Here is a 27,683-nt window from a genome sequence, read left to right on the forward strand (position 1 = left end):
TCTTCTCAGAGAGCATGTGGGACTTCCACCTGCTGTGGTAGTTTTCTGTCTATTGTCAACCACCACAATCACAAAGAGAGTGTGAAGATTTTGCTTCACTGATCACGGTGGCCATCACTACAGGGTCGCCTAAAGAAAACTCTTGATTTACTCTGGACTAAGTTCACAGTGGCATTGCTGGAGCTCACCCACACTTTCCACAGCACCTAACCACATCCACAAGTGAGTACAGAAGCCTACTCTGGCAGGTGGAGGACTGGTTCCCAGTGAGCGGAGTCACAAGAAACTCCCTATAATCTATAGAAGTATAATGTTTAAGGTCTTTCTAATTGTTCTCATATTTCTGGTTCTTATGGTAAAAATTCTATTTTCAAAATTTGATACTCTCCCTATAATAGTTCTTCTTATGTTGTGTGTAGTTTTTAACTGCAAACATAAAAAGTGTGTGTGTGTGTGTGTGCATGTGAAAGAGATAGATCTCATAGAACCTGAATTATGCAAATGTCCATATACCACGGTTTTCATAAATCCTGTACCAGTTTTTATATTAATTTCCTTCTGATTTTGAATCTTCTACTGGGGCCACTCCTGCTTGGCAACTTAAATTGTTAAGTACAAAACATAACATTTGGTTTTAATCATAAATTATGTTCAAGTTTGTGCCATATGGGAATTGAGCTGGGACTGTAATCATCAATCAGGAATATGTACTATTCTGAAAAGGAGCAAAATAATGGAAAGTGATAGGAATGAAGAAAGGGAGGGAGGCAGGGAAGAAGGAAGGAAAAAAGGACTCAATGATTTTTCATTGGACAAATATGGCGTTACATTAAGATCTACCCTTGTTATGAGGACCATGTAATTGAACTAGTTTCCTTTTCTCTGGAAAGAAAAGATCTACTCAATAACAGTCACTGATTTATCCTAAGTAATAGGTACTAGATTTCTCCTGGATACAAGAAAGAGATAGTAGGAGGCTGGTTTTTAGAGATTGTGAGCTTTAGAGAATAAGTCAGTCTTCAGTCTCCAACTCACCTTCTTCCCTGGCCCGATCTCTTTTCCCCACATAAGAATTAAAACTCTAGCTCCACCTTCCAAATCCCATAAGTCATGTCATTATCAACACGTGTTTATTGCTTTGCTTTGATCTCCCCAGCCCCGTTTTATTTTGGCACCTGAAATATACCTGTCTCCATTGAGTTCAACTGTATATTGGTTTTTTTTTTTAATTTTTAGGGTTTTTTAATATGAATTATTTAAAATTTTTTTTTGTTTCTTCTCTCCCTTTATTTTTTTATTTTATTTATTCTAAAGTTAGTTAACATACAGTAAAATCTTGACTTCAGGAGTAGAATCCAGGGATTCATCACTTACATATGACACCCAGTGCTCATCTCAACAAGTCCCCTCCTTAATGCCCATCGCCCATTTCCTCCAGCCCCATCAACCCTCAGTTTGTTCTCTATACTTACAAATCTCTTATGGTTTGCCTCCTTCTCTGTTTTTATCTTATTTTTCCAACCCTTAGCCCTATGTCAATCTGTTGTGTTTCTCAAATGCCACATGAGTAAAATCATGTGATATCTGTCTTTCTCTGACTGACTTATTTTGCTTGGCATAATACCCTTCAGCTCCATCCACATTGTTGCAAATGGCAAGATTTCATTCTTTTCCATTATTGAGTAGTATTCCATTGTATATACCACATATTCTTATCCTTGATGACATGAATGCAAAAATTCTCAACAAGATACTAGCAAATCAAATTCAACAGTGCATTAAAAGAATTATTCACCATGGTCAAGTGGGATTCATTCCTGGGTACAGGGCTGGTTCAAGATTCACAAATCAATCAACATGATTTATCACATTAATAGAAGAAAGGATAAGAACCATATGATCCTGTCAATAGATGCAGAAAAAGCATTTGACAAAATGCAACATGCATTCTTAATAAAAACCCTCAAGAAAGTTGAGATTGAAGGAACATACCTTAACATCATAAAAACCATATATGAAAGGCCCACAGCTAATATCATCCTCAATGGGGAAAAACTGATCTTTCCCCCTAAGATCAGGAACACAGCAGGGATGTCCACTCTCACCATAGTTGTTTCACATAGTGTTGGAAGTCCTAACCTCAGCAATCAGACAGCAAAATGAAATAAAAGGCATCCAAATTCTCAAAGAAGAAGTCAAACTTTCACTCTTTGTAGATGACATGATACTCTACATGGAAAACCCAAAAGACTCCACCAAAAAACTGCTAGAACTGATACATGAATTCAGCAAAGTCACAGGATGTAAAAGCAATGTACAGAAAGTGGTCTTATTTCTATACACCTATAATGAAGCAACAGAAAGAGGTATCAGGGAATTGATCCTATTTACAATTTCATCAAAAACCATAAAATACCTAGGAATAAACCTAACCAAAGACATAAAAAATTTCTATGCTGAAAACTATAGAAAGCTTATGAAAGAAATTGAAGAAGTCACATAGAAATGGAAAAACATTCCATGTTCATGGATTGCAAGGACAAATATTGTTAAAATATCAATACTACCCAAAGCAATCTACACATTCAATGCGATCCCAATCAAAATAGGACCAGCATTCTCCACAGAGCTAGAACAAACAATCCTAAAATTTGTATGGAACCACAAAAAAAAAAAAAAAACCAATAGTCAAAGTAATATTGAAAAAGAAAACCAAAGCTGGAGGCATCACAATCCTAGACTTTAGCTTGTATTACAAAGCTGCAATCATCAAGACAATGTGGTATTGGTATAAAAAGAGACACAGAGATCAATGGAATAGAATAGAGAACTGAGAAATGGACCCCAAAATACATGGCCAACTAATCTTCCATAAAGCAAGAAAGAGTATCCAATGGAAAAAAGACAGTCTCTTTAGCAAATGGTGTTGGGAGAACTGGACAGCAATATGTAGAAAGAATAAAACTGGACTTACTTTCTTACACCATCTACAAAAATAAATCCAAAATGGATGAAAGACCTAAATGTGAAACAGGAAACCATCAAAATCCTATAGGAGAAAACAGGCAAAAACGTTTTTGACCTCAGCCACAGCAACTTCTTACTTGACATGTCTTCAAAGGCAAGAGAAGTAAAAGCAAAAATGAACCGGGACCTCATCAAGATAAAAAGCTTCTTCACAACAAAGGAAACAATCAACAAAACTAAAAGGCAACCAACAGAATTGGAGAAGATATTTGCAAATGACATATCAGACAAAGAGTTAGTATCAAAAATGTATAAGGAACTTCCCAAACTCAACACCTGAAAAACAATCCAATGAGAAAAAGAGAAGAAGAAATGAGAAGATGGCTAATAGAGACATGAAAAGATGCTCAACATCACTCAACATCAGGGAAATACAAATCAAAACCACACTGAGATACCACCTCACACCAGTCAGGGTGGCTAAAATTAACAACTCAGGAAACAACAGATGTTGGCAAGATGTGGAGAAATGGGAACCCTCTTGCACTGTTGGTAAGAATGCAAACTGGTGCAGCCACTCTGGAAAACAGTGCAGAAGTTCCTCAAAAAATTAAAAAAAGAATTATCTACAATTCAGCCATTACACTGCTTGGAATTTATTCAAAGGATACAGGACTGCTGACTCAAAGGGACACAAGCACCCCAATGTTATCAACAATAGCCAAATTACGCAAAGAGCCCAAATGTCCATCAACTGATGAATGGATTTTTTTAGTTTTTAAATTGTACTAATAATGTTTCCAAAATTATTCATTACTTACTACATAACTGATTTTGCGTGTGACAAATCTTTTAGCATTGATTATGGATTTATTGACAGAGAACAAAGTTTTCAAGATTCAAAATGTAGACAGTAAAGGGAAAAGGTAAAATCAGTTAAAAATAAAATCGAGCATTACAAACTGTCATTATTTATAATTCAATTAAATACTCTCTTTGGGGGCTCCTGGGTGGCTTAGTCAGTTAAGCCCCTGACTCTTGATTTTGGCTGAGGTCATGATCTCATGGTTGTGGGATCAAGCCCTACATTAGCCTCTGCGCTGACAGAGCAGGGCCTGTTTAAGATTTTCTCTCCCTCTCTCTCTGCCCCTCCCCTACTAACGCACACCTGTGCTTGCATGCTCTCTTCTCTCTCTCAAAATAGATAAACATTACAAAATACTCTCTTTTGTTTATAATAGAGTTCTTTTTAAACTTTAATGAATAAAACTGGTACCATATCAATCATTTTAGGATTATTACCTCTGAGCATGCGATTTGATCTGGATTTCAATTATTTTCAAAGAACCCTCACCAATAAGGCTGCCATTGTCTTATTTTAAGTACTTCTCCAGGTTTTTTACTTTTTTCATTATTTATCATGTTTCTTTATCATGATGCCTTTTTCAACTATGAATCTTATCAGCCTTTAGTAACTATGATTCACTTTTAAGTGGACCTAATAGTTCTTAATATTGCATCTCTGTTAACTCTGTATTTTAACATTGACCAACCCTCTTATATAAGAAATCCTGAAAGTGAGGGGACGGTGGGAGAAATGTGGGAGCAAGAGGTAACCAAATCTGTCCTCTCAGCACATACATACACCTGCACGGACACCCATGTGTAGCCAGTCCTAAATAGAAGAACATAAAAGAGAGCTGCTCCCCTCAAATCGTTTTCTTGTCTGATTCACTCAAAGATAAGAAAGAACAATAAAAGCAATAAAAAATTAAAACAAATTTAACACCACAGATAACTATAAATCACCAAATATTTATCTTTCATGTGTCTCCGGGGCTTATGGGGAGACCATCAATAGTTAGTCATACAATCAGAAAATAAATGGGACCCATGAAATTTCTTGAAACTGACTCCAATGTTATGAAATCACGTGTGGTGTGGACAGCTGTAGCAATTATCCACATGGGTCTTCCACTGAAGAAGGTGAGGAACCCTCATGCTGAGATGAAGGGCAAAGTTTTTAATAATTTGGAAAATATTTCCTGAGAGGCCACACATTTGAATCCACGGTCTTTCTGGAAACGAAGCCTTTATATTTAATAATTTCTCGTATATGATCCAACTTATGTCCTTGTTTTCCCACTTATTTCTCTCTCATTTCATTGTTAGGTTGAGGGGGGCTGTTAGAATTATTTTTTACGGGTGCCTGGGTGGCTCAGTCAGTTAAGCATCTTGCTTCGGCTCAGGTCATGATCTCCCGGTCTGCAAGTTCGAGCCCCGCGTCAGGCTCTGTACTGGCAGCTCAGAGCCTGAAGACTGCTTCAGATTCTGTCTCCCTCTCTCTCTGCCCCTCCCTCACTCGTGCTCTGTCTCTATCTCTCAAAAATAAATACAAACATTACCGAAAAAGTTTAAAAATATTTTTAATCATACTTGGGTTCTATTTTCTCAAACTGCATCATTTTGCTTGACTTCTCCCACAGCCTTTACCACTTTACCCCACTCATAAAACCTGGCCTTGTAAGTTGCACTTGCTAAGGGCTTGTAAGGATTGCCGTAAGGGTTGCCATTCTTTCTTAGTTGGGCCCTCTCCTCAGCAGGGGACACAAGAGGCTAGGGAGATAGATTTGTAAATAGTTACAGTGATAGAGGAGAAGGAAGGGAGTTAGTGTGGTGGGACGCCATGAACGCACAGCAGAAGAACCTATGTAGTTGTAACTCTTTAGGTTCAATCATAGATTTTCTCACCTCTAATTCAAAATAGGAGCTTTAAACCTATGCCATTTTAATCTTTACCTAAAACTCAAAGGTTTTCTGATTCCTCTCTGCCAGATACTTGCTTCATTGAATACTCGTTCTCTGTTGAAATGTTAAACTTCTTTTTCTCCAGTGACTAAAAGAGGAGGGATGGAAGACAGAATGAGTGCAACCAGAATTACTTTTGTAAATATAGTAGAGAGAAGTTGAGTCACCTCCAGATGGTGGCTTCTATTTCCTCCTTAGAAGTTTTCTGCTGAGAGTTGAGAGTGTAAGGGTACAGACAGGTCAGATATTTAAGGAGAGGAGAAAAGGAATAGAATAGTGTGTAGTTGAAGAACAAGCTGACTTGGAAAATGAGATTAGGTTTCTCGCATACTTGGAATACATTTTCAGCTTAATAATTATAAATTTATAATGAAATCCATATACTTTATTTTGGATTTTTCTTCCAGTACTCTAGCTGTCATCCAAAGGCATAAATAAATAGATAATTGGGTTCATTCTAGTTTGGCATTCTGTCAAACAAGGGGAAGTGAATTTGGGATATTGGCAACAGGAAAATTAAAATGATGAACTGTAGAAATGATGAGGCTAGAAAGGGAAGTGGAGACAGGAGCAATCTGACAGATGGGAAGAAAATATGAGGATAAATGGACCAGAAATCACAATAGTGTTTAAGTACAATCCCAGTACAATTAGTTAAATAAGGAAGTTGGAAATTTCAATTGGGATTAAAGAGTGGACTATTTAAATCAGCACTTTTGAAGGCAAAGACGCTTTAGGTGAAGAAAAGTTCCATTGCTGTGCATGAAGTGAACATGTAGTAAGATGGAATAGAAGTGAAAATAATCAGAGAAGAAGCATTATCAGTTGGGATAGGAATACTCCCTACACTCATGGAGTCGGACAAGAACCAGAGCTATGTTAAGGAAATACAAAATACTATGGGAGGCTATGAGATAATCTGTGGGCTTCCTTAACATAGCTTTAATCACTATAAATATCTGGTGCTTCTTTGTCTCCATGAGCATAGAAACTATGTCTACCTTGGTTATCTCCAAGATCTAACACAGTTCCTGGAACACAGAGGCTTAATAAGTATTTACAGATGAGTGAATGCGTAAATAAATGATGGAAAAAAGGATGCTGTGAAAGGTGACTGTAGCCACTTTCCAAGATAACTACCAATGAGCTTTGGCTCCTAGTGTTCATATCCTTAGGTACTTATGTCCCATATTTTATCGAGGCTGATTCGTGTGACCAGTAGACTATGGTAGAAGAGAAAGTGTGTCCATTCTGAGAGTAGTGTATAAAGCCTAGAGCCTCCATCTTGGATTACTTCTGCTGACAGAAGACACATCATGAGCAGCACATGGTGAGAAACTGAAGTTTCCTGCCACATCCATATGAATGAACTTGGAAGCTAATCCAAATGCCACTCAAGTCTTCAAAGACTGGAGTCTCAGCCAACAGTTTGATTACAATCTTGTAAGAGATCCTGAGCCAGAATCACCCAGCAAAGCCATTCCTAAATTCTTAATCCTCAGAAACTGTGTGAGATAGTTATGTTAGTTTCTTAAAGCTGTTAATTTTTGAAGTATTTTGTTATGCAGCAATACATAGCTAATACAGATGGTAAGCTATTTTCACAGAACATTTCACAGTTTGTTCTCCACTCTTACTCCATCCAGATGAAGGGTTCCCCAAACTTCCACCATCCTCAGACCCCTACTTTTGATTGGTATCATTTTAGGAAGAAGAGTCTTTTCAGCCTGCAGGTGCATGGAATAATCAGGAAAAAACAATTGTTCCCTAGTCTCAGTACATAATTTACATTTCCCCCTATTTGTGCACAGAATCATAAACAATGTCTCCTCTTTTTACTATGTATTATAATAGTTTCAAGAGTCTGGTACTTCTACCTTAGCAATAAAATGTCACATGAGTACAAATTTTATGTTTAAAGACATAAAATACCACTATGTTATGGCACAATGACTTATTTTCTCATTTTGTGAGATTATATAGGCTGCTACAAAAGGTGTAAAGACTTTTGAAATTTCAATGATTTCCCAACCCACGCTGATTTATTGCCGTATTTGGCATCTTCTTCAGTTCTTCTCAGAAGCAAAAGCAAGTCAGTATAAGCCATAATTGACACAAGCCACAAAACGCACTTTCAGCATAGGATGACTCCACTAAAACTTAGTTTAGTTCATTCCATTTTTAATTCTAAGCAATTTAAGCTTCAATAATAATAAGCCCAAAAATAAATTGAAAATTTTAGGGATAATTAATCAGGTACAATATAATTCCTGCTCAAGTATTGCTTTTAATTCATCATATTGCTGAAAAAATGAAGCCTTACACGATAAAACATTATATTAAGGGTAGTTTAAAAGGTCATTATATTTGTCAGAAAAAGCAGCTAAATGAATTAAAAGGAATGCTGCCTATTTTGCAGATGGCATGTTTATGTTCAATGGATATTTTAGACAATTCCAGAATAAACATTTTAATGAATATCAAATTGACACAGTTAATTGATAATTTCCCAAATACACTTTGTAAAACAAAATAACAGCTATTTTATAAAAATATAATTTTACCATATGAGGTATCTCATCTGTATAAGATATAGCGACATATAATAACCAAAATTTTAGATAATATCATTTCCTCTACATGTGTGATGAAAGTACAAAATGTTTCTTTGTATCTTACTTAAGGATAACATATATTAAAAACGTGGACCTATCTTTATGAGACTGAGTGGATATTGAAGGATTATTACGAATTTTTTGCCCAATTTTTCATATCTATCAAAAAATGTTTATACTTATGTAGTGTTATCCTATGTCACAGTAATAAATTATGATTGAGTTTTACATTTGTTATAATAGATGGCATTCAATTCTTTGGTTAGATTTGACTTCTAAGACAGATTACTTTGAAGGACAATTAGCATTGTGAAATTTGCTCTAAAATAACTTCAACATACACTGAAACTTGTTCTTGTTCACCTCCAACACAGGCATGCATCACTATATTTTGCAACTCACTTATCCTGAAGGACAGCTTGAAAACTCAACACATCAGACAGAATGGAGGGCCCGTAATTCCTAATAAGATATCTATTTCCATAATAAAAAAGAGCTTGGGTATATCCAATAACCACTTTTTAAAAATGTGTTAAACATAAGCACAAGAACAGTAGCTGAAGAGGCGTCTCATTTGCTCATGTACTTACACGTTGGCAGTAGAGACTTCAGCGCTTCCACACCATATTTACAGACAGCAAAACTGCGACACACGCATGCATACACAATATAGATTTCCCCTAATGTCCACATGGCTAGTAGTACTCATTAAAATAGAGCTTGCTAGCTCCTTGAGGGCAAGGACAGACCTCTCTTGTGGTTCTTCGTACCTACCTTCTCTCCCCATCCCTAGGGTACGTAGTACAAGGTAAAAAACAGGTAATTAATACACATTTTTAGTTGAGTTGACAATGCTCACGCAAACATTTTTTTTTAATGTCATAGCTTTTTATCTGCTGCTAGATGTTACTTTGTGTTAACTATGTTACAGATATACTGCAACTGAATTTATTTATGTTCTCAGTGCTAAATATTACTTTAGACATCTTGTTCTGCCAAAAAACCTCCTGAAGATAGACATAGAATAACTAAACCATTAAGTTAAGAACACTAGTGTTAACAAAGCAAAAAAAAATATTGTTAATGGATTTTAGTCCCATTGGATATACCACTTAGGTAGATACCATTGTGTATTTGGCTGTTCACAAAAAAAGAGCTTTCAATCTCTGGACACACTTGACTGAGACACTAGATCCAAGGCTTACACATGAGAAGGGACCAGCCAGTTCACCTCATCAAGTGGTCCACAATTAAGCTGTGTTCTTCTAGCAGGGCTCTGAAAAGCAGCACAGTCCCTGCTTCCTCCCTTTCTTGGTGCTCCCAATCATAAATGCATCCCTATTCATTCAAATTATTTTCATGAACATTACTAAGGAAATTGGCAAAGTTTAATGATTTAAAATGGGAAATTTCAAATTTTTCATAATTGTATAACAATTATAAATTATTTAAATAGATATACAGTAACTGTGTCTAACTCTATAAATGTCTGTAGATCCCAATTTTCCTTCTCAGGGTCTGCATAGAAGCCAAGTTGAAGTTTTCTTCTCCATTCCTACTCTGTCCAGAGGGAGGATTCCCTAAACTTCCACCATCTTTCCTGCCCCTAATTTTGAGTGGCATAAAGCGTCTGCTCAGCCTGTAAGTATGTGGAAGAAGTCAGGACAAAACAACTGTTGCCTGGTCTTAGAGGGTAACTTGCATTTCTCCTAGTTTTTACATCCATACATACCTCTGTCCTCTGCCCAGAAGAGGCCCCTACACAGGCATCTCTTCAGAACAAAATCCTATAGAAGTGAGTATGCCCTTCAGCTCCTAATCTCATATCTATGAATTTATCCTCAGGTATGAAAGTTTTAAAGCAGATAACTTTAAACATTCAGAATTATATTCCAACAGTGTTCATAATAGTAAAAATTGAAAAGAGTCAATAACTTGCAATGGGGAAATTTTTAATAAAATTGTGATTTAGTCATTTAGTGAAATATCAAGGGAACATTATGGTTATGAACATTAGATTGTAAAGTATAAAAATCTGCTGCCTGTGATCACTAAGGTATTTGTACAATGGGGAAATTCCAAAACAGCTGCCAGACCCAGGATTATGTCACCTTGGTCCGATTTGCAATGAAAAGTGGGGGGACCACATGCCTACCCACATTCACTTCCAAAGAGGCCTCCCTCAGGTCATCTGATGAGTGTAACTGTAGCTTCAAGGAAGTCTGAGAAATGTAGATTTTTTTTTAGCTTTCCAGCTTCCGCATGCTACAAGAGGTTGGAATATATGCTGAGGGAGGTAATCCACAGGATTTGTTGCTGCTGTTAGGAAATGAACAGTTGCTTTTATCCAGCATAGTTATATAGGTGGGGAGGAGCCAATGAGGCACAGGTACAGGATCAATGGGCATTTTTCAGGAAGCATAATTTCTAAAACTAGCATATTCAGAAAAAAAATTATTATTTTAAAAGAAAATGTTTAATAATAGAACGTTTGTCAATGACTAAGGTATTCTAAATTCTTGTCAAATGAATGAAATCATAAATGATAGAATTGTCGGCCTAGTGTTGTAGAAAGAGGACTAAGCTGAGGATCAACAGATTCGTGTTTCAGTTCTGGTTTTATTATCCACTAAATAGATTACTTAGTAACTTAGTCATTCAAGTAAATAACTACTTACTCATACGAGATCTCTGAATAATGCCAGTTTATTGAAATATAGAAGAGATTTCTAAGTTTCTTACCAATTCCTCAAAAGTGTTAAATTTCACCATTATTATATCATGATCATCTAATCTATTGACTTCTTATGTAAATTTTAGCTTATTTAGTATTATTTTTGTGATAAGGAAAAACCACTTGTGCCATATATACCATATGTGCATTGTCACTCTTTTTCTACAATAATGATAATCCTTGGAAAACTAGGTTGTACGAACTTTAGAATATTCCATGTAATTGTCTTCCCCCACCCCCCAAATGTTTATGCTGTGCTGGAATCGCTATGGTATCTTATAATTGCTCATTACTGGGAAATTTATTTTTATTCCTTGGATAAAGAAAGGAACTACTATTTATTGAGCATATGCTTTATCAGACACTGTGTTAGACAGTCCTGAAATGTGATCTAGACTACCCTTGGCTATAGAAAGCATTAAACAATCATACCAGTTGGATTTCCGTGGAATTTTTAAATTTACAAAGGACATTCACAAATTTTATCTCACTGAATCCTCATGAGAACCTTGTAAGATATAAAATTTTTACCAAGGAAGCAAGTGAGCTTCAGGTCAGTAATCTGTTCACGGTCACACAGCAAGCAAATGGCTGAGTCCTGACAGGTCTCTGTGTCTCAGAACCCACATCAGCCTTTTCACTATAATATCTTGTCTACTGCACATGAAGACAAACCCTCATTAATTGACACTACTCTGCTAGAGTTCATTTTTCCCTTTTGCTTTGGGCAGGACGGCTCAATTCCAGCCAAAGCCAGCACTTGCTCCCGTTATGTTTCTTTCCTGATTGGCGGCCTACAAAATGTAGTCATTCCCTTTAACAAAGATTGAAGCTTCACCTTGCTAAGGAAACACCCTAATATGATCAATTTATGGCAACATAGCATTATTTTATTTTATTTTACTTTACTTTGATTGAATCAACTACCAGAAATTATAGTTCTAACATATTTAAATCTTCGTAAAAAATGATATCGTAAAATACTGTCAAGAGGCATGTGCAAGATATATAGGATGAGGAAAACTTTCTTCTACCAACATCACATTTGCAGTAGGCTTGTAAGATCAAAAATGAGGCTGAAGGGGCGCCTGGGTGGCGCAGTCGGTTAAGCGTCCGACTTCAGCCAGGTCACGATCTCGCGGTCCGTGAGTTCGAGCCCTGCGTCAGGCTCTGGGCTGATGGCTCGGAGCCTGGAGCCTGTTTCCAATTCTGTGTCTCCCTCTCTCTCTGCCCCTCCCCCGTTTATGCTCTGTCTCTCTCTGTCCCAAAAATAAATAAACGTTGAAAAAAAAAATTAAAAAAAAAAATGAGGCTGAAAATTAACTCTAGGTCCTAGGCACAGAAGCAATGGAGCTGTCTTTTGGAATATTGTCACTAGCAGTGCCATACCGTCAGGGGAAAAAATAAATAAATAAGAAACCCTTGCAGGTGAAAATTAATCGATCAATAGTCTAGTTTCCATCATAGAGAAAAATAAACTCACATTTGAATTTGCTTCATAAAAATAGAATAATATAAAAGAACAATGACAATGAATAAAAACTATTATTGCTAGAAACAGATCCAGGTCCAGGGTGAGTTCCTTAAATGGAATTAGAGGACATTAAAACGGGAAGTGATGTTACAGAGCTATAAACCATTAATTATGATACTACTTAACCTCATGTCCTAAGAATTTATGATGTATGTACATATATGTTCAAGGGATTAAAACTAGTATTAAAGTTGTTTTGAGCCGTTAAATATTTTTAAGAAGTAAGAAGGGGAAAATGACATACTTCAAATACAATAAGTGTAGTCTATTTGATTTGATTGAAGGTATTATACAAGGATTTTTCCTACAAGTCCTAATTCAAAACTTCCACTCTTCAACACACAGAACCATATGTTATGAAATATTCCTAATCAGGTCTGCATTTAGGATGACATACTCATTCTTGGCACCAAATAAATAGCATTTGAAGACCTGCATAAGTTTGTGGGAGTACAAACACAAAGAATCTGTTCCTACTCTTATGTTTAAGACCAAGGACACAAGATAATCAAAAGGTACAGGTGAAAGAAATCCAAACAAAATAACTATCATCAACCATCTGATTACTCGGAACAACTCTGTAATTTAATTTGGGGAAAAAAGACTTCTTAGGAAATATAATAACCAGGTCAGCATATAATAGGAGTTTGAGTGGAATTTTCCCTGTAATCTCAGAATTTTAGCTAAGGTACAAAGACAAAACTTAAATGCAAAATTCTAAAACAAAACAAAAATTTGGGTGAGACCCTTAACACAACATTTTCTAACAGGCTATAGAAACAGGTCTGCAACCACCACCTACGGAATGGCAGAAAGCATTAAGTTCTCTAAGAAGTATAGTGTTGTGTTGAGAGGGTTTTCTTTCTTTGTGCTATACTTCCCCACTCCTGCCAAAGCCAAGTGATTAGAATGGGAGGATGATTCTAAGTGAATTGTTCATAAACATGTGTGGTGTCATCCCAATTAAAGGTATTTAATACAATCAACTGAACATATACTTTTATCCCTACTCATTATAAAAACCCTACTTAAACAACAGTTTGCAGAATTTTTAAAGGAATGATATCACAAGAACAAAGAAAACAGGAGAAAAAATACTTGCAAAAGCAGATAAACTGAGAAAAATCAGAATCTGAAAATCAGAATGAAAGTTAATGGATCTACCAGCCCTGAGAGAGCTGGATCCTAAACTGGCAGTGGTGAAGGCCAATAAATAACCCAATTTGCATTGCTCATCCCTGAAAACACTCCAGTAGTTGGAAGCACCAGATGCTTTGGAAGTAGGGGGAAAAGATGGTTTTAAAAACAGCAGATTGGCTGAAAGTCTGTTTAAGAAGAAGTTAGAATCTTAGATCCTCTCACTTATTTCATATATTCACATTACCATATATATATATATATATATATATATATGTATATCAAGATATATTACTATATCTTATAGTATATAAAATCTGCATAGTATATATCTATATAGTATATCTATATAGTATATCTATATAGTATATATATCAGAAGATATATTACTATAGCTTCTCCAACCTGGTAGACAATGGAGGTTTTAGTTTCTGGAGAGGATAAAACACAAGGTAGAATGCAGCATACACAAAACAATTATAGGATACTACTTTTAAAATGCACTTAGAGACCAAAAAGAGCCCTTGAGAATTAAAAATATGTCAAGGGAAACAGTAAACTCAATATGCATGTTGGAAGCAAGGTGAGATCTCCTAGGAAACAAAACCTCCCAGGGAGGGAGGGAGGGAGGGAAGGAAGGAAGGAAGGAAGGAAGGAAGGAAGGAAGGAAGGAAGGAAAGAAGGAAGGGAAGAAGGAAGGGAAGAAGGGAGGAAGGGAGGGTGGGAGGGAGGAAGGAAGGAAAATTTATGGAGTGCCTTAGTTTGTTTCGGCTGCTATAACAGAAATACCATATACTGGAAGGCTTACAAGCAACTTATAAGAAATTTATTTGCTATAATTCTGGAGGCTGGAAAATCCAAGATCAGGGCACTGGCAGATTCAATATCTGCTGAGGACTAGCATCCTGGTTCATAGAACAAGCCCCATGTTGAGTGTAGAGATTACTTAAAAAAAAAAGAGTATGAACAGCTTTGGAAGTCTGACATCAATATTGCTGACAGCTGGAAAAAAACAGAGCAATTGCTTCAAAATTCTGAGCAAAAATTATTTTCAGTTCAACTCCCAGACAAAATCAAGACAAGGGTAGAGACAAGGGTAAGAGATGTTTTTAGATAGACAAAATCCTCAAATTTTACCTCCTGCTCATACTTTCCCAGTAGTGGACACTGGAAACATATCTGGCACAAGCGAGAGGTGACAAGAATCCTCAGGAAGATGGGGCACCTGGGTGGCTCATTTGGTTAAGCGTCCAACTTGGGCTCAGGTCATGATCTCCAGGTTCGTGAGTTCGAGCCCCACACTGGGCTCTGTGATGACAGCTCAGGGCCTGGAGGCTGTTTCAGATTCTGTGTCTCCCTCTCTCTCTGCCCTCCCCTACTAATGCTCTGCCTCTCTCCTTCAAAAATAAATAAACATTAAAAAAATTTAAAGAACCCTCAGGAAGACAATGGAAGGAGATCTCAGGAGGAATGGTTTGCAGGCACCTAGAGGCAACCAGTCCAGATTGAAGCAGATCAGTTTATGGCTGTGTTTTCTCTGAGAATACTAAAAGTAGAACACCTGTTGTCTCTAAAAGTATTGAGAGAGGATTTCTATTATTTGGCAAATATTTGAGGTGGAAGCATAATGTGTACCCAGAAAATCAAATTAACAGAAAAGACAATTTTAATCCCAAAGATGATGAAACTCATAGTATACTGTGTGAGGATTTACATGTCATAACAATGTAAATTCTTGTTTTAAGATTTGTAAAAATGTTTATTTAGTTATTTTGAGAGAGACCGTGTGTGTGTAGGGGGGAGGAGCAGAGAGAGAGGGAAAGCGAGAACCCCAAACAGGCCCCGCACTGTCAGCCCAGATTCCATGAACCACAAGATCATGACCTGAGCCAAAATTAAGAGTCGGGTGCTTAACCGACTGAGATACCTAGGCACCCTAACAATATAAATTCTTAACAGTTATTAAGACAAAATTATAATATAACCCTCTTGGGAGGTTGGGAGGGAGGAGATTTTATGTATGGTGGGCAAGGATGTAGGTAAAGGATGGATAATTTTTCCATTTGGGGAAGACAACAGATATAGAAAGATCAAGAAGTAGCAATATAAGCATGTCATTTAGAGGTATGACTACCAAAAGACATAGCTAAATGAATTAAAGTCGGTTGCCTCTGTAAACGAGGAAACAGTAGAAGGTACTGATGGCAAGAGGCTGCTGTGTTTTTGCAAAGAGCTTTGTAAAACATTTACTCTAGCAATAAATGTATACTTTCAGGAAAAAATGAACTCAAAAGTAAGTAGAAGGCCACTGCTTGTGTGAAGGGAAAGCGCCCCTCGTTCCCCATGTTGACACTACCTGGGCTGCAGAACTGCTAGTCTGTACCTTTACAGGCCTGAGTTGAGGAAAGGGAGCCCAGGCTGGAAGAAGAGGCAGCCGCGTGGAGCAACTGGAAGCACTGGCATGGCAAGAATGCAAGGATTGTCCAGTGTATTCGTTTTCTAGCTGTCATAACAGATTACCACGAATTTAGCGCTTTAAGACTAATTTACAGCTTTACTTGACAATTTTATAGTTCTGTAGATCAGAAGTCTGACCCAGGTCTCACTCAACTAAAGTCAAGGTGCCCCTAGGGCTGCCTTCTCTTCTGGAGTCTCTAGAAAATGATGTTTCTTTGCCTCTGCCAGCTTCTAGGGGTCTCCCACATTTCCTGGCTCGTAACCTTCTTCTTCCAGCTTCACAGCCAGTAACAGCGCATCAAGTCCTCCTCAGGTCACACCACTCTGACCTAACCTTCTGCCTCCCTCTTCCACCACTCTTAAGGCCCTCCATGATTACACTGGATCCCCCCAGGTAATTCAGGAGAATCTCTCATTTAAAGTCAGTTGATTAGAACCTTAATTCTGTCTGCAACCTTGATTTCTCTTTGCCATGTAGCATGACACATTCATAGATTCCAGGGATTCTATGTGGAAATCTTTGGAGGACCATCTATTCTTACCATGATTTAACACACCTAGGGACAGAATGGACAATTCAGAAGACATCTGGGCTTCACCCATCTTTCTAGTACTTCACCTGAGACAGATTCCCAATTCCCACTGATGTACTGTAAGGTAACCAGCCAGAAAGTTCCGAGGGGTAGATCAGTGGTTGTGTGCTTTAAGGGGGAAAAGTGGAGACAACTCTAGATGGTGTACAAAAGAAAACTTTGTAGTGGACAAGCTCAAAAGGACCAACATATTTGCTGAACTATCAAGAGTTAGACCAAATATTCTACAAAAAGCATAGATAGCCAATCAATGACAGTCAGAAAAGTGACAAAAACAAAACAGAACAAAAACACAGTAAGAGGAGGACTGTGTCATCACACAGACAAATGGGGAAAGATTTGCCGCTTCTCTCTGATATCTCTATCCCCAGGCTTAGAGAAGTCAGAACTTTTAGGAGATTTAGGAGCATGAATCTTGTAAGAAGAAAGTACCACCACCAAGCTACTCAACTCTATCCTTGAAGAAGAAGAGCTTTGAATCCATACAATATTGGTGCTGCAGACTTGATTGGAATCTTAATAAACAAAAGTGGCTGGAAAATTTATAGACTCTGACAAAGATTCAGTAAGAGATGGAAAAAGTAATTTATAGCATAGTAACTATCGAGGACAGTTCGGGAAAAATTTTTAACTTATATTCTTACCTCTATGAGTCTATATTCTTCAACAGCCTGTTACAAGTATATGAAAATCTGGAAAGCCAATTCAATTTGTATGTCACTTAGATTACATTAGCTCTGGGGAATACAATAGACAGGAACACGATGTCCCTCAAGTGAGCTGAAGGACCATGCTCTTTCCTCAGGCCCTTATTTCCAGCAATGGTTCTCTTTAAAACTATATTCTTTAAAATAAAAGAAGTGGGGTCCAAGCTAAAAGCAGTAAAATTATTTTTCATTTTCTAAGCAGCAATAGAAAGACTGGTGCTATTATAAATACAACCAATGAGTTCATGCCTTCATGATATTCAAGTATATAAATGGAATCAACATTTTTCTTTTCAAAGGTAAAAAAAAAGGTAGGAAAAAATCAGGGAAGTGATTTACTTGTGCAATATAAACTATTTGCTCTGCTGTCATAGTCAGTCTCTTTACCCTTACTTATCTACCTCTTCAACCCACTAAAAAGCCTTCAGGGACGGAGCAACATCTCAAAGGCTGATGGAAGGTACAGGGTAACATGTAGTGAGCTGTTTCAACTCTAACAGTGGAAATTCATGTATTTTTCCTCTGAAAGACTGTAGAATAATTATTTTAAGCTTATTTATCTTGAGAGAGAGAGAGAGAGAGAGAATGAAAGAGAGAGAGAGAGAGAGAGAGAGAGAGAATCCCAAGCAGGCTCCACACTGTCAGTGAGGAGCCCAATGGGAGCCTGATTAGGAGCCGCATGGGGGCCAGACGCCGGGCTTGAACTCAGAAACCATGAGATCATGACCCAAGCCAAAATCAAGAGTCAGACGCTTAGCTGACTAAGCCATCCAGGCACCTCTAGAATAATTTTTATCATTCAGTACCTAAAATAGCAAAAACATGATCAATCATGCAATCATAACACAGTTCACTCTATCGATTTTCTCTGTTTATTTTATACTTTATATTCTCTCTCTCTCTTTTTTGATTTTTGCTCTGTGTAGGAGACACTTGTATTACTCACTGTTTGTTTCTCTTTTCCTTCTAGGCACACTGGAGAGCCAATGGGTTGGAAGTGAAGTGATATATGTCATGTCTGTATGGAGATATTTAAGTTGACAGTACAAGACACATCAGCACTCTCCTTCCCTGAAATTGTGAAAACACGTGTTGAGAAGAAGCCAAAAGCTCCAAGTGGCCTGGATTGCCAAACAACCACATTCAAGGTGACTATCCCGGAGAGTCACCTGTGACTATCCTGGAGAGTCACCTGAACCCTAAACTGGCTTCAAGTGAGCAAAAAATAAACTTCTGTCTGGCCAAATCACAGACAGTTTAATTTTTTGTTATTGTCGTTACTGTAGTATAACCTAGCTCATCCTGACTGATATACTCACTATGCATAACCTATTTCTCTATTTTGGTGTTAATTTTAATTTGCACTTATCCTTAGGCATTTCTTCACATTACTAAACATGCTTGATCACCCTGCAAATTTTGATTTGTCAGATATACACATAGACAGAGGTATAGGCATAAAAGTGATGAACAACCAGTTTCTTTGGAATATAAAGCTGGCAGGAATCTTGTCAATTCAGCTTGAGCCACAAGTCCTCACTAGGTGATATGGGAAATACTGGGCTACTGCTGCTTGAGATAGATGCTTTCCTAGGACTGACAACGCAAAGTACATTTACGCACTGGAATCAGAGAAATTCCATTTTTCATTCCACTTCCACAACCACAAGTTCTTTGATTCTTAGTAATGCTAAATTCTTGCAGCCTTGGAAAACATCTGCAAAATGGGGGGATGATATATCTAATTTGTGGGGTTTGGAAGTAATTAAAGATCATGTAGGCAAGAATATTTGGCACAGAGTTAATAGTCAAGAGGATAAATATTACTGTAAATATATTATGCTTTCTGATGAGATTTTGGAAATTTACCAGGTGCTAGGGGCTTCGGGGAAGGAAACAAGGTTCTTAATGGTACCTACCCTTTTGTTCTCTAGTTTTGATGTCTCCTTCCCTTCAACTCTCCTGTATTGATTTCCCAAATCTCTGTAGGGATTAGTTCCAAATGTATCTACTTATGTAACTGAAGAGAAACACAGGCCAATATGGAAGTTCGTGCTTATCCACAGGCGATATGCACCAAGACCCCCCGTGGGTGCCTGGATAGTGCTGAACCCTATATATGCTATGCTTTTTCCTATTATAAACATACCTATATAAAACATACCTATATAAAATAAAGTTTACTTTATAAAGTAGGCACAGTAAGAGAAACAAGTAATAATAAAATAGAACATTTACAACAACAGACTATGATAAAAGTTATGTGAATGTGGTTTTGATCTCTTAAAATATCTTATTATGCTGTACTCACCCTTCATGCGATGATGTGAGGTGATAAAATGCCTGGGCGAAACTAAGCGAGGTAATGACGCAGCATTCTGACGTAAACTTAGGCTTCTATTGACGTTCTGCCGATTCGTCAGAAGGAGGACCATCCATCTGCTTCTGGACCGCGGTTGATAGCAGGGAACTGAAACTGCAGAAAGGAAAACTGCAGATAAGGGAGAGTAACCGTATTCTTCTCACGCTAATAATAATGTTATTTGGGCAAACAGCACATTTGGATTCCTGGAATGGCGTTTACCTCTCACGTCGCACATTGTTTATGTTATTGACATGGGACAAGGTTTGTAAAGTATACTATGTATCAGGAAAGCAAAGTAGGATCACATTTCCAACCATCTAAGGCATCGGTCTGAGTTTGGTAAGGGGTTACTTGGCATAGAATCTCTTGATTTTCTTCAGGGTGTGGCACTGTAGGTTAATAATTAAGTATATGGGTTCACACCCAAGGTCTGTCACTTACGATCGATGTGATTGGACAAGTAATTTTGCCTCAGTTTTTTTTTTTTTTTTTTTAATGAGACTGGGAAAATGGTAATGTTACACACATCGTTTGCTGAAGTCTTAAACAATTATAAACAGCGCCTTTAGAACAATGCTTGGCACGTAATTGGTGCTATGTTAGTGTGGCTGTAATTACTACTGTGGTACAAGATTTCAGTATAGGTTGATCATTAGTTTTCTAGAACTCTGATTTATATTTATACCAGCTTCTTAATTGTACATCATCTGTTTGAGTTATAGCCTTTCTTATGAGAGTAACGAATCTAGCACATGAGGTGTTCTAGGCCTGTTAGCCTGAATTCTAAGTTCTAAGTCAAGACAAATATGAGCAGTCTAAGTCTGTTTTCAAGGGAGAGGGGATGCCTCCTTAGTCCGAGGGTCTAGGTTAGTGACCAGGAACTGAAAGGGAAACATCAAAGGGGCTCTCTGGAACCTTGTTAGAAGCAGACAAGAGAAGTAGCCAGTAGCATTTGCCTGAGAGATGCCCTTCTTTGATAAATTAGTTCACATATTTAAACATTTATTAATCACGGAATATGTGCCAGGCCCACTGATTAGGTGAAGAAATAATGGTAGAAACAAGATGGAATTTAAGAGTAAGCTGTGGAACATGACTGATTACATTGGGGGAGTGAGGAACAATGGCCAAGGAGACTTCTCAGGTTTTGTGGACCCTAGAAAATACCATTTGGGGAGGAATGATGAGTTTTTAGCTTCAGGTGCACAGTATTTACAAGGCTATTAGAGGGACGCCTAGGTGGCTCAGTCAGTTAAGCATCTGACTCTAGACTTTGGCTCAGGTCATGATCTCATGGTTTGTGAGTTCATGCCCCATATTGGGCTCCACGCTGGCAGTGCAGAACCTGCCTGGGATTCTCTCTCTCTCTCTCTCTCTCTCTCTCTCTCTCTCTCTGCCCCACCCCAGCCCTCTCTCTCTCTCTCTCTAAGTAAATAAATAAACTGACCATTACAAGGCTATTAGAATATGATTTTTTTACCTTTAAAGAGCACTATAAATGGAATAAGGAAGGCAGAAACTTTAGTGGTTTGAGAAAAATTGGAAGGTGAGGAAATGGAGATAATGATTGTGGTCTATTCTTACAAGAAAATTATGAAAGAAGACACACCTGGTACCATAATTATATAATGAGACATGTGGTCAAGAGAAGGATTCTTTTTACTGGAAAAATATTTTAATAGCTTGGTGAGAAGAATAAATTGGGAGAGATTCAGAGAAATCATGGAGCATTGGCTCCAGAAAACGTGGGGGGTTCAGATTAGGTTTAGCAAAAGAAGGAAAAATCTCATTATCTGGGAATAGAGTAAAGGAAAAGTTATTTCTACAAGGGAAGGGAAGAGATTTGTTCTGGGTCCCTAAAATCAAGGGGATGGCAGTTATAGAGATATCATATTTTGGCTAAAAGTAAAGATGAACAAAGTGGTTTTTAATGTCAAAAATATAATAGATCAGGGGCATCTGGGTGGCTCAGTTGGTTAAGCGTCCGACTTCAGCTCAGGTCATGATCTCACGGTTTGTGAGTTCGAGCCCCGCGTCAGGCTCTGTGCTGACAGCTCAGAGCCTGGAGCCTGCTTCGGATTCTGTGTCCCCCTCTCTCTCTGCCCCTCCCCTGCACATGCTCTGTCTCTCTCTGTCTCAAAAATAAATAAAACATTTAAAAAATGTTTAATTAAAATATGTATATAATAGATTACGTAGAGCGGTTTTACATTATTTTTGACGGCAAGATACAGCTAAATGACCATTTATCAGAAATGTTTATGCATTTGAAATACAGAAGCTCATTTGAATGACCCAATCCAATGCTGATTTTCTGATTTGCAGAACTTATTTTACACATTTGCTTTCTACTCTAACACCATCTTGGACAGTTTTCAAAGACCTAGAGAGCAGACAAATATTGATTTTAAATTAAGCTTGTTGAAAGACTTTAAATCCCATGCTTGCCTCTAGTAGAACAAAGAGAAGTGCATTTTCACCTTTAAATAGCAAGGAAAGGAAAGTAGCATTTAGGTTTATTAAACCAAAATTTGGTTATGTGGGTCTTTGTAATACAATACAAATTTGAAGAGATTCTCTTGGAACTCATTTGAATAATGGAGTTCAGATAATAGTTGTTGGGGTAAAAGAAAAATATGATTATTCTGATTCATAATGGAGAGTTAGTGAAGTGGGGAGAAGGGAACCAGATGTGTAGATATTGAAATATCAGTCACTATCTTATGACCAGGACAATGTAGAAGAGGAATCGCCTTTCTATTCCAAAGAATGCAATTCTCCTAGTACAACGAACAACTATCTTAATACAACCAACAATTAACAATATAGCACATTTCTGACTTACATTGAAGACAGTCATCCACAAATAATTTGCAACATGTATGGTTATTTTAGTTATAATTTTAATTTTTAAACTTTTTAAAAATGAAAATATATAAAATATGAAAAAAGACTATTCTGCTAATATACATAGGAAGAATTATCCTGAGTCTTGTACTATACTAAGTATTCCTGACATGGACAAAAAATGATTCCTACTTTTTTGTATTTTTAATACAATTTTAATCACTGAATTATATACTTCACATATAATAAGAGTAAATTGTTTTATAGTCAATCATAACAAGACACGAAAAGGCAAAGTATGTAATATGCTATGGTTTTCTCTTAATCATAATTATGCTTCTTCCAAATGGACTCTAAGCTCTGGACTTACACATGGAGGATGTTCCCACCAGTTTTATGCCTCACAGTGGGGAAAGGCAGTAATGGGCCATCTAACTAAACTCCTGAGGGCCGTTGGGCAGGTAGGAAGTAATTGCTTTTTAGGTAGAAAGTTACCAGTAGGACAAATCCAAATAAAAGTGTTGACCATGTTGCAGAAAGTAAAAGTACTCTTAACTCTTGTCAGAAATTTCACTACAAGATGCCATGAGTAGATGCCATTGTGTCAATCAGAGTGAACAAAATTTGTTAAGTACCAAACACAAGATGGATCTATCCTCAACAATGTAAAATTCAGGGTTTCGAGAAACATGAGAACTCCTTCTGGCAAACATCTTATAACTCCAAGAACTGTATTTTGCTTCTAAGCAAGTAACATTACTTTCTCAACCTGTAAATATGTAAGTGATCTAACCTAATGACTTCTATTCAAATGACAATGGATAAAAATGTGCAATAATGTATGTGAGCCAAACAGGAAAACAACTTGTTACTGCCATAGTATAAGAAGTAGAGATATTTTACTTCCCCTTTAATTCCATGTTTTATTTAGTGACTGTACAATATTCTGTAGTCTCCTAGCACTTCCACTGAATTTATGAGCCAAATAGATTCTGCAAAGGAAACATTCTGTTTCTCCCATGTGCACCTAACTGTATTCATGTTAAAGATACTTTGGAAATAATTTGTAGAGTAAGGAAACTTATGGGAAACTATGGACATTTCACAACCTCAAATGATACATCAGGCAATTCTCAGACACACCAAAGTGAGATGGTCAGCTTCAGTAAATAAAAATACAAGACACCCAATTAAGTCTGAATTTCAGATAAATTTTTAAAAATATAAAAAAAAATTATAAAAATTTAAAAATATAAGTGTGTTCCAAACTTTGCATGAACTGCACTAAAATATTAGCTTGTACTAAAAAATTATTCATTACACAAAAAATTTATTCATTAAATTTAGTGCCTCATAGTGTACTAAAATTATTTTGTACTAAAAATTATTCATTGTTTATCTGAAATTCAAATTTAACCAGGCATGCTGTATTTTATTTGGCAATCCTCCACAAAGACATTTTGTAGTATCAATGTCTTTGTCTCCTATTAGACTGAGTCCCTTTATGGTAGGGATGGAGTAATTCATATTTGAATAGTCAGCCCTTAAAGCAATGTCTGATACAGAATAGATACACAATAAAAATGCATTGCACGAATGAATGAATGAATGTAAAGGATGAATTTTAAAGAACTGAAATAGATATAGATAGATATAAATATTTACTTTATAGCTTATTCTGTTGGCATAGTTCAACAAAACAACTATTACTGGTACCGTCAAAGAGTGAAACCAGTTTCAGCCCCCCCCCCCCCACCAGGGTTACCTCTGGCCAGCTGCCATGAAAAACAGCACACCTGTTATTCTCTTGCTGGCTACAGCTGGGGCCATGCAGAAAATGGAAATGGATGCAACCTTCTTTTTGTGTGTGTGACCTCAGGATGCCCAGCTGAAACTTTGGTTACACTTGAGAAAACAACAGCTGTGGATGAAAACCAAGATGAAGACCCACTGGAAGACCCAAATCTTCAGTGGGATATTGAGGAATTCAAGAGCTTCAGGTGAAAAGTAAAGAACTCAAGGGCTTTCTCACGAATCGCCCCTGGCTGTGTCTGGATGCAATTCACTCTAAAATCCCAGATGAGACTCTCAAAAAGCATGTTGTCCATTCAGCTACCCAACTATCATATTAATTGTATCCTGTTTTGTTATCGTTTGGGTGGAAAAAAGTATTCTCCCAGGAATGTGCAAACCTCTGCATATAAACACAAATTCTCAGGACTGAAATGTGATTGACATGATAGGCATATCATAAACTTTACCAGCATGTGCGTGCACACACACACACACACACACACACACACACAGAGGTTATAAATATAAAATATATTTTATATGATATGTATTATAGAATACATATTTTTATATTTATATCAATCGATGTATGAATAAATAAATAAATTTAGACTGTGAATGAAACCATGTGGTTTTAGAGGTTTATAACTTTAACTCACAATGGCTAATGTATTTGGACTATGATGTGTGGTAACATGTCTCAGAAATTATCATGACCCTCAATAAAATTGGGAAATGTGAGATACAGTATGTTTTTGTTGTTGCCACCCTTCTGATACGTTCTCATCTCCCACACCTGGCCTATTGCAATGACCTAATTTTCTAAGGACCTGACCTCCAGAGCCTCCCACTCCATCACCCTTCCCAGGACTCTCAGATCCACATTGGGTGGTCCTCAAAGTCCATTTTCCATTGTTGTCACTCAGTCACATAAAGTTGGTTGTCATTCTTCTCCCCATACAAACCTTAATAGCAACTTCACTACTCCCCAAGGTGACTTTTGTGTCTTCCCAGGTGGATGACAATCTTTTTTAATATGGGAATGGAATTAGCAGAAACCACAGGATCCACCTGCCCTTTTTACTAGGGTAACTTTGACTTCAGCAGTGCCTTTGTTTTGTGATCTAACACAAAAAAGTGACTAGTCATGTAATTTTTTTGACCAAGTGAGGGGAGTTAGGATGATATTTATTACCATTGGATTACTCTGGCAGTCTGCTGGGGATAGACTTGATAACTGAGACCTCCTGGAATACCATACATGCCCCAGAGCAAACCAAGCTTCTAAACAGCTGAAGCCCTTCTGTGGTTCTTTCTTGCTTATTATTTCAGGTATAAGCTCCTCCACTAGGAAATCAGTGTTTCCCGTACTTTGACTCCACTCAATCTGCTCAAATTTAATTCACATTGTTTTTATAGTACATGACATCTGCTTTTCATTTCCATCCCACCTCTTTGTATATCATTTTTTTCCCGGCTAGTCCTCCTCCATTAACTACACATCTCTAGGAAACCTCTGCCTACTCCAGCCCATGTTAAACACTTTCTCTAAGCTCTCAGTGCGTTTCTAGTTTATATCTACACTTCTTGCTAATGCTAGCAAAAATTTTCTTCCCAGGTGGAAACTCACATGAGCAATAATCAATTCCCATAATAACTTACAAAAGTTACAGCATTTCTATTCTTATTCATGGGAAAAATAAGATCAAATGTCAATTTATCAATATTGATATGTACTCCTGAACAAACTTTCCAGATAGATTGGAAATTTCTTATTACACGGCTATAATCAATTCCTTAAGCAACAGCAAATTGCACCATTAGCTCTGCACATTTAATCTAGTGTTGAGAGGTTGTGTATATTAGTGAGAACTGGTAGTAATACTCAAAATACATTGTGAACCCTATTTTGTACGTGATATTCTTTCTTGAAATATTTAAGCTAACACTATTTTTGAACCAAGAACAGGACACGGGAGTACACACTGCACAGATAACCTACATCAATGGTTCCTAAAAATACCAGGGATAATTCCAGAACTTGACTTTCTGTGCCTTAGAGTGGATTCCGAAAAGGCTCCAAATTGGGTCTCATGTAGTTAGAAAAGCGTACTTACACCTAAAGGATATATAAAAAACATCTGTGAAAAGCATACAAATGTTCAGGCTCTGGGCAGTCTCATAGAGGATACCAGTTGCCTTATCTTTTCATTTAGGCTTCGAATTAATTCCAGCAAACTTTTTGCCTTTGTGCTAGGAGCTCAGCCAGAACAGTAAATAAGACAAACTCCCTGCCATCAAGGAGCTCACAGTCTAGTTACGGAAACCACCATAGAAACACGCGCGTACAGCGTGACATTTCCAGCGCGGAGGGAGCAGAAGGTATGTATTACATTTCTTTTGTATACCCTTCAAACGAGCAATTAAAATAAATCTTTCCCGGCGACCCTGTGAGAGGAGGCACTTCGGTAGTTCTGTGCGGGAGGAACATTGCAAGGTTGAAAGTTCCCCCAAGCAGCTGTGTACAACACCACAGTTTGAGGAGCCCGGGGAGGGGGCAGGGTCTCACTGGTCACAATCATGGCTGGAGATTATTTGCAGTCAACTGCCCTAGAGGTAATGGGGTTTGGAACTACTTTGGCGATTCGGTAAAAAAAAAAGAAAGAAAACGGAGAGGGGGGGTTCAGCTTACCCAGGAGCCCCCACCACTTGCTGATTGGACCCACTTAGCATCTGCAGGGAGGACAACAATGAAATGAAAAACATTTCCAGGGGTGAACCCCACGGGTCAATCTCCGGCTGTGCGGGACAATGGGGGGTCTGGCCTCCTCTTCTCTTCCAAAAGGATGAAGGAGTCTTAATGAAGAGACATTTTCTCCGCGAAGATTCTAAACCCCAGCGGGTTCCACTAACTCCAGAGCAGCGAAGCCACCGGCAGAGGCCGGGGGGGAGGGGTGTCGCTATGTGAATCGCCTCTCTGAGACTCGGGCCCTGAGGGAGAGCCGCGTCCCTGCGCCCCTCCGCCCGCTGCGCGCGACCCCGGGCGGGCTGCACGCTCCCAGCGGCGCGCTGCTGCGCCCCCGCCCCCGCCGAGCCGCGGCGCGGCGCGCACACCCGGGCCGGCG

General features: G+C 37.8%; 1 long non-coding RNA gene across 3 annotated transcripts in view; it reads right to left on the reverse strand.

Annotated features, from left to right (window-relative positions):
- Positions 1-20,223, reverse strand: part of LOC123384002 — a 287,319-nt gene extending 267,096 nt beyond the window's left edge. For 2 of the 3 annotated variants that reach the window (XR_006594474.1, XR_006594473.1), the window contains exons 1-2: positions 19,864-20,223; positions 18,499-18,623 (exon numbers count right to left, since the gene is read on the reverse strand). This is a non-coding gene — a long non-coding RNA (uncharacterized LOC123384002). The remainder of the gene's footprint in view (positions 1-18,498; positions 18,624-19,863) is intronic. The other variant, XR_006594475.1, reaches the window with a different exon arrangement.
- Between the last annotated feature and the right edge of the window lie 7,460 nt (positions 20,224-27,683).

The sequence above is a fragment of the Felis catus genome, chromosome A2, assembly GCF_018350175.1.
Source record: "Felis catus isolate Fca126 chromosome A2, F.catus_Fca126_mat1.0, whole genome shotgun sequence".
NCBI classification, from domain to species: Eukaryota; Metazoa; Chordata; class Mammalia; order Carnivora; family Felidae; genus Felis; species Felis catus.